Source organism: Paralichthys olivaceus, chromosome 3 (genome assembly GCF_024713975.1).
Source record: "Paralichthys olivaceus isolate ysfri-2021 chromosome 3, ASM2471397v2, whole genome shotgun sequence".
NCBI classification, from domain to species: Eukaryota; Metazoa; Chordata; class Actinopteri; order Pleuronectiformes; family Paralichthyidae; genus Paralichthys; species Paralichthys olivaceus.
Window position 1 is genome coordinate 24,243,347 of NC_091095.1, and position 10,257 is coordinate 24,253,603.

At 40.8% G+C, this 10,257-nt stretch overlaps 1 protein-coding gene across 1 annotated transcript in view; it reads right to left on the reverse strand.

The window, feature by feature from the left end:
* Window positions 1–9,925, reverse strand: part of LOC109625321 (inactive N-acetylated-alpha-linked acidic dipeptidase-like protein 2) — a 428,309-nt gene extending 418,384 nt beyond the window's left edge. Inside the window, exon 1 of the mRNA XM_020080522.2 lies at window positions 9,600–9,925. The gene's annotated coding sequence lies outside the window, so the exon portion shown is untranslated. The remainder of the gene's footprint in view (window positions 1–9,599) is intronic.
* Between the last annotated feature and the right edge of the window lie 332 nt (window positions 9,926–10,257).

Below are 10,257 nucleotides of genomic sequence, written 5' to 3' on the forward strand. Positions count from 1 at the left end.
TATCATGTCAAACTTATTCCAACATTAAAAATATAATTCAAGCTCTTTATTTCTAAGTAAGGCATTAGATGAAGCATGACAACATAGTCTGACATTAATATGACAATGTGAGCTGAAGAGCTCCTTAATGAGCGGAAATTTTAACTAAAAAATGACAGAGTGAGTTTTTCATTTGGTGGTTACTCAGTATGGGAAATCTGTGTCTCTTGTCAGGTATTAAAAATATTAGAAAGTTAAATGGTCTCTATCAAAGCCTCAAAATCAGTAAAATCTTAAAATCAAGTGGAGGAAATCCTGTCTCATCTCTTAGTAACATTATGTGGTATTACAAGTACAGATTATTTATTGAACATGGTTAAGTTCTTAATTTGAGCACTAATACGTATGACTGTGAACTGAAGTGAGGATCACAAGTCAGCTTTGTACAGCCCCACACTATCCCAACATTCTGGAATGGATACAATTGTGAGTAGCTTTGCAGGGGACACATACAGTTGTTCAGGCTGGACAGGAACATTGACAGCCAACAATAGACAGCAAGAGTAATTGCATGTCTAAAGAATGCAAGTTCATTCATAACCATTAACATCATTTACTCCTACAACAAAAGTGGACTCGTATAATTTCCTGCCAGCCATGCTTCTCACTCCACAGTCGGTGCTTTTTGTGAAGGAGTGGAAGGACATCTGTGTTTTGGTAAAGAACTATAAAGGCATTACAGTCCGACCCTGAAATTATAATTAAGGGGGTTTAATTGTCAAGCTGAACAAAGAAGAATTTTCCAGCAGTTACGAGGAAGCTGACCTTCAACTTTTTTCCTAACTCAAACATCAATTACAAAAGGCTGAATTGTTCTTCCTTTGCTCTCGTAATCTCTGCAGTCGTGCCTATTGCATGCTGCACCATCTAACTGCAGAATCAACTGCTGCACTCTTCATATGTGAAGACCTCAGTGTGTGGACAGTTTCTGGCATTCATGTCTTTTTCAGAGTAAACGTGTCATCATTGGGATACCATTCACTGTACAACACCCATGACTCAAAATACTCCATACATGAGAAGGTCAAGGTAAATGGATACGACATCCTCCCTGCACCAGTTCACAAACAGAAACCCACAGTATTGGCTCCCTCCTCTATCTCCTGACCCTCAAGCTTGAGGCTGTTATTAGTGTTAAGCATGTAAGTTACATACTATATACTCCCATCTATTCGGTTGTCGCACAACCAAGTTGTCAATTCGTTGTACAATATGTTTACACACATTGCCTAAGTCCTGGCAGTTTGAAAAGCATTTCCTAACGAAGGTTTTTTTTTTTCCAAAATTAATTTGAGGTGCTTTAGAAGAGTGGACCTGAAGCTAACGGCTTAGCTGCCAAAAGCTGTGCTTCAGTTTGTTGAGGGAATCAAATTAAGCCTTGTTGTTTTGTTTTCTGTAATGATAAGGAAATGTTAAAATGTCATTTATGGCATTTATATATTAAACAACATTCAGACTGAATTGTGTTCTGCCTTAGTCCTCGCAGCAACCTCTCACACACTCGCAAACACAGCGTCCAACTGAATCAGAAGTAAAGGTCATCGGCTGACTGCAAGCGTCCGCAAGTCGCTCAAAGATAATGGAATGAACAACTTGTTTTGTCTGGTGCCAGCAAACCTAGAAGCTTCTTCAATAGACCAAAAATACCTACAATAAAAAAATTAATAAAAGTAAACACAATAATCAATCCATTTTACCAAAAAATCACCTTTTTTAAACTTATACCAACTCAAACAATTACATCCATCCACACATACTCCCTCACAGTGCCCAGCAGTGTTCACTCAAGAGTCGGAAGCGTACTCTGGCCGCAGCTCAATTTGTCCGTTAACTAAAGGTCACGGCGAGTGTGTTTTACCAAGGAGTCGGTGTTTCAGAGCTCATTTGCTCTCTCCTACTTCTAGACTCCAGCTCACAGTATGGAAGACAGCAATTTATAGCCAGAGGAAAAAGCACAGCAACAAAGACACAAGTTAATGTTTCCATCTGCCTGTCAAGCCCATCTCTTTCAAACTATAGGTTGAGGAGCAATCACAATCCGACCCTTCACAGGAAACGTTTACTGTCTTTGACTGATTGCAGACTTTATTGTCGAGCCATGGGGCTGTGCCCTGTGATAATGGCAGCAGAAGTGACACTGAAATTAGCCAGTTTTCTGCCGACATCCAGTCATTTCAACACTGATGGTCATAAGGCATATACAGCTCCTGCCTGGACCCAATCAATGATCAGGGCAACTACTGATAAGTCTAGGTGAAGGGTTTTCAACATCTGACACTGTGGGGCTCACCTCTGTCAAAACTGTGACGGTTGCCATAACACTTATCCATGTATTAGTGTTAGGTGTTAGCTGATAGCTACTTGTTAGCCAGCTTCACAGTATGCATGCATGTAGCTAAGTATAAAGTCAAATATTCAAATGTATCTGTCTGGATAAGAAAGAACTGTTTTTGTCTTCAAATCAAATAAGTTTGACAACATTTCATTTACCGCACTTGTGCAAGATCTTCATTGCAATATAATCAGGCTGTGGCTGCCATTCACATGAACTTTAAAGTAAGTGGAGCCAGTGAAGAGGGAGTATCTATGGACACTGAATGTAGGGAATTGTGAACAGAAGACAGGGAGAGATAGCAAGACAGATAAAGATAACCTAAGCGAAAGCAAAGACAAACAAACTGAGAAAATGCCACCGGAATGAAAGGAGAGTTGACATTTTTGGGGTTGTTTGGTTTTCCTTTCGCACTTTGGGGACAGAACAAGAGTAGCTTGAATTATCTTTCAGTATTCTCTATCCGCTGCATGACTCCTACTTACACTCTTGTTCTTTAGAGTTCTATATTTAACACATCTGATGAAGCTGTTCCTCTAAATTAAGATGCAGGGGGACACAAGGCGGCATCATGAATTAATGAGGACTGTAAAGGTCAGGGCCTGACAGCACAGAAGAAACAGAGGTGCCGTGATACTTGCATGGTCGCCAACATCAAACTCACTTGTGTAGAAGTGTGATGAGCCGATAATCCCTCTTCCACAGACACATCAACCAGAAAACAACATATTTCCAGAGGAACTGTATGTGTCGGTTGGGATTTTGGAAACACATTTTTCAAAACTTCCAGGCAAGTTTTGCATTGATTTGATGATTGCAACAAACTATCTCCCAGCATTTCTCAGGAGGAACTGATTTTTTTTACCATTTCTGCAGATATGCGACACGAGAAAAATGCCTCATATGCATGATGAGCAACAGTTTAGGGTCTTTGAGGGATTTTGTGGAACTTTCATATTCCAACAGCACTGCTTCCTTCCATAAAATGGGTGAAATGTAAATAATCTTAAATGACATTTTGGAAATCATGCTTACTAACCTTGTCCTCATTTGTTTGTTTTTTACAAACAATAGTGTGCAACAATTTTCAATCAGTGATTGCTGCAAAAAAACACTGCCAGAGGATTTAACACACTAAAGAGGTTGGTAGTTATTATGTTTGAACTTTGGGGAGAGCCAAGCAGCCTGTTTGGTCTCGCTTCAAGTCATTATGTTAAACTAAGCTAATCCCCTCCAGGCTTAGCATCCGCCAGAGTGGTATCAATGATCACATTTTCTTCTGGGACATGACAATTAAAGATTGTTTATTAGCATAATCTCACTTTTATCTCTTTATTGTTATCCTGTTTTGTTCTGCTCAGTGCAAAAACAAGAGTAGGACTCATTTAAAACACATGAGGTCAACTCCTACTTTTGTGTGTTCTTTCACCCGGGCTTCGTAACGCTAAGAGATAATATAATCAAAGTTGTTATTTCCAAACACCATGACATGCTCACTCATAATAATCCAATAGCACAGTCTCAGTCAGTCAGACAATATCAAGCTTTTTTTTCTATTTCATAATTTTTTGTTCCACTAGGGTGCAGCTCGGGCCGCAATTCTCTGTGTGAACCAACTGTGAGAGAAAACTAACCAAGCATGTTTTTTTAGTGTCTGAACCTGAACAGAACCTGATGATTTCACTAATTACAGGAAGATGCAACCTGAAAATTCAAGTGGACAGACCAAACCCAACCCAAGTATCATTTTTGATTTTGTGTCCACACTTAAGTGTCCACACAGATTAATCCACAGGGGAGGACGGAACTGGAAAAACGTCCGTGGTTTATTTTGAGAATGCATACCATTGTATTTGGAAAGAGCAGTTGCCATACTTCCACTTATTTTTTTTTTACACTGAATACCACCATCCGAATGCCACTGAGCTCCATTGTACTGAGGTGAACTGGTGGCGAGATCTCAAATCCTTTACAAATTATCTCATGAGAAGGTGAAAGAAAAAGATATCCCCTGGTGTTTTTTGGGCTTGCACCTCATTCACTCACACACAGACACACACACACACACACACACACACACACACACACACACACACATACACACACACACACAGCCTTGAGGTATCAGCTCGCTTTTGTGCAGAGATGAGTAGTCAGAGCTGTCCTTATCAATGCTCGATGATAATAAAGAAGGTGGGTTGCTTTTCTCCCTCACGGAGAGCAGATAACAAAGAAATTGCTGGACTCTCTGAGATACCGCTCTGCAGACCAGCCTACCGTCCTCCTCATCCTTTCCTCCCTCCCCCTTCTGCCACCTCCCCCTTCCTTCCCTCTGTTCCCTTTTGTTGTTTGAGAGACACATCAGATCGTGTTGCAGAAGGAAAAGCGAATTGACGACAGGTGATATCGCATCTGCTTGCAGGTAAGGAATGTCAGATGGTATTAAGAGAGAAAAAAGCGGAGAGAGAAAAAAGAGGGCTGCGGAAAATCAAAGAGCAGCAGGTGCAAAACAATGCCAGAAAGCTGGAAATATTCATGCATTATTTGTATAAAATTTGCAATTATAATGTTCTCTGCACTTTCAGAAATGTAAGAAAAATCCCATGAGAATAGGAGAAGACAAAAAATGGATAAAAGAAAGATGTTCAGACATCAACTATGTCCCTTATGAAAATAAGCAGATAATGAAATGCATGTAATGTGGCCATACTACAAATGATCATGGCTGCATGAAGTGATGTATTTGAGCTAAGCTGCTCAATAAAATCATACACTAGACTGCTCAACCCAACCGTCGCTCTTACTCTTTTGTTGCAATCATATCATCTCTAAAAAAACACTATCACCTGAAGCCAAACATCAAAAATGTAGCTTTGTAATCTAAAATAAGATGCTGTGTTTAATACTGTACAAAGACTGATTCTCATGGCTACAGCATTCTGACGCAGCAGATATCTTTTACCCCCGTCGTCTGACAGACAACTGGAGAGTCTGTTTAATTGAACAAAGTGAATGTGGGGTGAGCTGTGCAGCCTCCATCAACTACCTGCACCACGTTTTTGTCCTTATGTCTCTATGTGCCTCTTCATCGTCTCACTCTTGCACTTCCTTAAGATTTGCTGTCATATCACAAATCTCCCGGCAACCTCAACTGGTGACATTGCGGCTCCCTGGAGAGTTTGGCTGTGCACAAATAATGACAAAAATGAAACAGCCTCAGCTCGCAGACGTAGAATATCACCTGTGGATCTGAAGAGGCTTTGTCAAGTTTAAGAAGATGATTGTCTATCTCGGTTTAGAGATATGCATTGAAAGAGAAATAATCGGCGAACAAAATAAAATGAGTCCATTTTAAACTATTACCGGGACTGTAGTGGGGTGAAAACGCAGTTTACGTACAAACACAAAACAGCATTTATGCACCTTCTTGTGGTTGTTTACGCACTTGTTATCGCCAATTTTTTTTAAGTTTGAGTCAAATTCAACACCCCCCCACTCCTTCTCACTGTTGCCTGGCACCCAACCCCAGCTCTCCCGGCTTCTTAGTGTACAGCCCTCGTCTCTCTGGTCAACTGACCGAGTTGATGTGGGTTCTCACTGTATGAACGGTCCCATGCGATGCAGCAGCTCATCAGAACAGGACACAGACATTTGGTGGACTTTTCTCTTTAATACACCGATCAGCTGTTCCTCTGATGTGAGACGCTGTAACCTAGGGCAACAGCGGGCTGTGTGCGTAGTCATGTTGGTTTGTGACGTAATGGTTAACACAGGTGGTTTCGTTGTGCTTCTTCACAGAATGTTTTGTGTGTGGGCGTGTACTTGGCCATTTTCACAGTGAACGCACTCTGTGTATGTTATTAATTTAAAATCTATATTTTCTCTTAATGTTTTGAATGCAAAGGTCTTAATTTGTAGCAGCTATTGCTTGACGTGGTGTGGAGTGAAAAGTACAATATTTGCCTCTGAACTAATGATGTATAAAGTTACATGAAATTGCAACACAGTGAGTAATGTAGTCCCTCAAATTTGTATACAGTGATTGACTAAATGTATTAAGTTACATTCCATCATTGGTTACCCCACACCAGTACACATAAAAACATCTAGAACAATGATTTGTTTTCAGTTGTTTGAGTCTCATAGTCTATATATGATCTCACATATGGGTGACACCTTTTAAATAACGGCGCAAGAGAGCTGCCTGATAATTATAGTTTAACCACTTTTTAACACTACAGCACTGTCTATCACACCTTAAATAACTACTTCCTGTTTCATCTTAAATCTACGACACACTTGCCATTGTTGCTCTCCTGGTTGTCTGTGCTATGAATGAAGGAGGAGTAGAGACATTGCAGTAATCCATAACAAGTACTTCTTCTGAACTGAAATTGCAAGATGAAAGCAACAAATTGTGCTTGTTGCGCTCACTTTGGCGAAGTTAACTTTCCTCTGATTTATAGTAATCGGACCCCGGCCTTGTCACTGACTCACCTTGTCTGCCAACAACAATATTTAGGTTATGGTCTGACCTGCCCTTCAGTCCTTCACACTGTATGAAAGTGGTAGCACAAAGCCGGTAATGTCTTGAAGCTTAAAGGTACAGTGTGTAGAATTTAGTGACATCTAGTGGTGAAATTGCATGTTGCAGCTGAATACTCCTCACCTCACCCTCCCTTTGCAAACATGAAAAAGAAACTGTGGTAGCCTTCAGTTGTCATAAAAACTCAGAAGGTGTTTAGTTAGTAGAGTTTGAACAGCAGTAAAAAACATGGTGGCCTCCATAGAGGACCCCCCTCACTGTAAATATAAAGTATTTAAATATAAAGTCCCCATTCCAGGTTAAAGAAAACAACAATTCATCCAATTTAGATGAAAACATCATGAGGATTATTTTACATTCAATTTCAGCCAATACATCCCTTTCACCTAAATTACACACTGGACCTTAAAGCCATGCAAGGGACTGACAATCAGTACTCTACAACCTCTGCTGCACCAGTTGTCACCATTGTTTTTGTTTTCCCTCCAACAAAATCCCACTTTAGAAATTCTCTAGAGTATTCATTATGCAGAATTTCCGCTTTTACAGTGTGATATCATCATCCAACCATTCATCACCTTTATCATTATTATTACACACTTATCTTCTCATATCATTCCACACATTATGAAAGACTGAATATTACTGGTTTAATAATACGTAATAAAAGCTTGAACTTCATTAAATGCTGATGGATAGTCATCACAAACATATTTTACCTGATCATATGATGTGTTCAGTAACAATCTGAATGTGTGAATTAATCGTGTAAGTACCTTCAAATTTGAGTTACATTACAAGACAATGGGCAATGACAAGTTTCTGTTGCTCAATAATATCAAGTTCCTCATCTCTAGAAGCTGCTTTTGAGAAATGAGAGAGTAAAGCTTTATATTCACTGAGCAGTATCTCTCCCCTCTTCCTCTATCTGTCCCACACACAGAGGGATACAGCGATACCTGATGCCTGCAGCCACAGCACCTGTTAAATTACAACCTGCCGCTCTGTGTGTGTGTTCACACCAACTCGTACAATACAAAACACAGTGGTACAAACCCACAGCAGGTAGACTATGATGTACAGCAGGTCTTTTAACCCTCACCTCTGTCCCTCTGTTAATGAATGTTAGTGGGAAGGAGCCCCTAGAGGAACACAACACAAACACACTGGGCCCCCAGTGGTGGGTTTTGTTACATGGTAACCAATGCACCTTCACACTCATTATCAGCTCCCTTCACTTGGTTACTCGAGAACCAAATGAAACTGTCACTGAGAGAAACTCTGCTTCTGTGGCTACTTTTACACTTTGCTTTCCTTGGATTCAATTGTGTTCATGTGTTCATGGCTGCTTTCGCACGTGCACTGAACTCCAGATAATCTCCCGACATTATCCGGACGGTCTGTATGTGACAACGCAAATGTCTGGGGAAACGCTCCGGATTTTCTCCTTTCAGCCCCCTAGTTCAAACTGTATAATGTCCGAATGAGCATGTAATAATACAGCAGGAGATCCTCTGGAGGATTCACTGCAAGTGTGTAGTTGCGTTGATGATGTTTCTTACACACGGACGACACAAAACTGAAACAAAAGAATACAAATATCTCAGGATGAAAAAGCAGTGCAATACACGTGAAAGACCTCCGCAAAGACTTTTTGGTGTTAAAGACTGACGCCAGTGTTGATGCGCTCTAAACTAAGTCACATGATCGCCGCAGTGGAATATATACCTTACATCTTGCCTCCTGTACCACCCCTCACCTGAAATGCTCCTGAGATTTCTGTGTTGTTGTGAACGCATCTAGATTCTCCTGCTTAGACTGTTCACATGCGAGAGGCAAACTTTAAAAGAAAGTCCGGGCCCTATAATCGGAACATTCTCCAGCTCATCTGTATGTGTGTGAAGGTAGACGTTGCTCAAGGATGCAAGTCTTTCCTCTGCCATTTCTTTAAAACAGATTGAAAACCAGATTTGCAGTAAAAATATGGTAAAAAACCTTAAGTGTTAGTTCACTGAAAAAGGAAAACGCTCTCATCATCTACTCACCAATAAGCCGATGGGGAAGTGGGTGAATTGTTTGAGTCCACAAAACACTTTTGGAGTTCTACACTTGGGTGACACCACACGAGCAGTATGGAGGCACGTCATGCTCTCTCTGCTTTATCTGAAGTGTAGGTCACCACTGACTTCAATTGTATCAGATTCGGCTGCGACAAAGTTTACCCCTTAAACTCCAGAAGTGTTTTGTGGACTCAAAAACATAGAATAGATTTCCACAGTTGGTTGATGTAGAATGAAAGTCCACTGTTAGCAATGAGTGTGTGTGTGTGAGTGTGTGTGTGTGTGTGTGTGTGTGTGTGTGTGTGTGTGTGTGTGAGACTTCCTTCATCACTTCACTCTTGTCTATTTGAAGTAAGCCACCACTGTTCAGTAAGGAGGATGAAAATATTGTTAACTTGTTTACTGGACTCGATCTCAGAGCAGCAAAGGTTCAAGTAACCTGATTAACCTGAATGGCTCTTGAACCGGACTATGACCGGCTGCATGTAATCACAGGCAGTGATGGATGAAAGAAGAGAAAGTAAGTAATTGAATTAATTTGGGGAAATGGAGAGCAGGCACACACATTCACACATCCAGTCCAAGTCCTTGAGCTCTAAGCAAACTGAATTTGCACATTTACCTTTCAAAGCTGAGTTGGTTGAATGCCCCAGTGGTTGCCTCAGTCTGTGCGTGTGTATGTGTGTCTCAAAGAGGGGGCAGCAGAGGATACTGGCCACTCTAACAGAATCTTCTCTGTGCCTCTCTATGCTTCTCCAGCTAAAAAAAACTGCAGCCGACAGTGAGAGCTGCCTGCTGAGACACCTGAAACTCTCCCAGCCTATGAAACACTATGTCTGCTTTACCTATAGGCTACACTGACTGTTCTGTGTATTCACTTACTGTGCTCACTTTTACACCTGTTAGTCTGACCTGGCCGTGTTGTGTCTGCCTGTAATGCTAGCTTCTCTCTGTGTGTGTGTTTTGTGTGTGTGTGCCAGCATTAGCATAGCCCTTCCTCCTCTCTTACCTGCACTCATCCAACCTGTTTGGCAGTGTCTCACCAGCACGTTTGTGTGCCAGAGCTGTTTGTTTTACTCACAGAAAAAAATATATTTGTCTCAGACTTTAGGTGTGATTACAATGACAGGAAATTTCAGGCCCAATGAAATAATATAATATTACCCATCATCTGAAGTTATTTACATTAACTTTTAATATATCAACAGCCTTTCTGAGGTTTCTGCAATGCCTACTGTATTATGTGTGTAGTACGTCTGCTTCTGCATATATTTCATTAT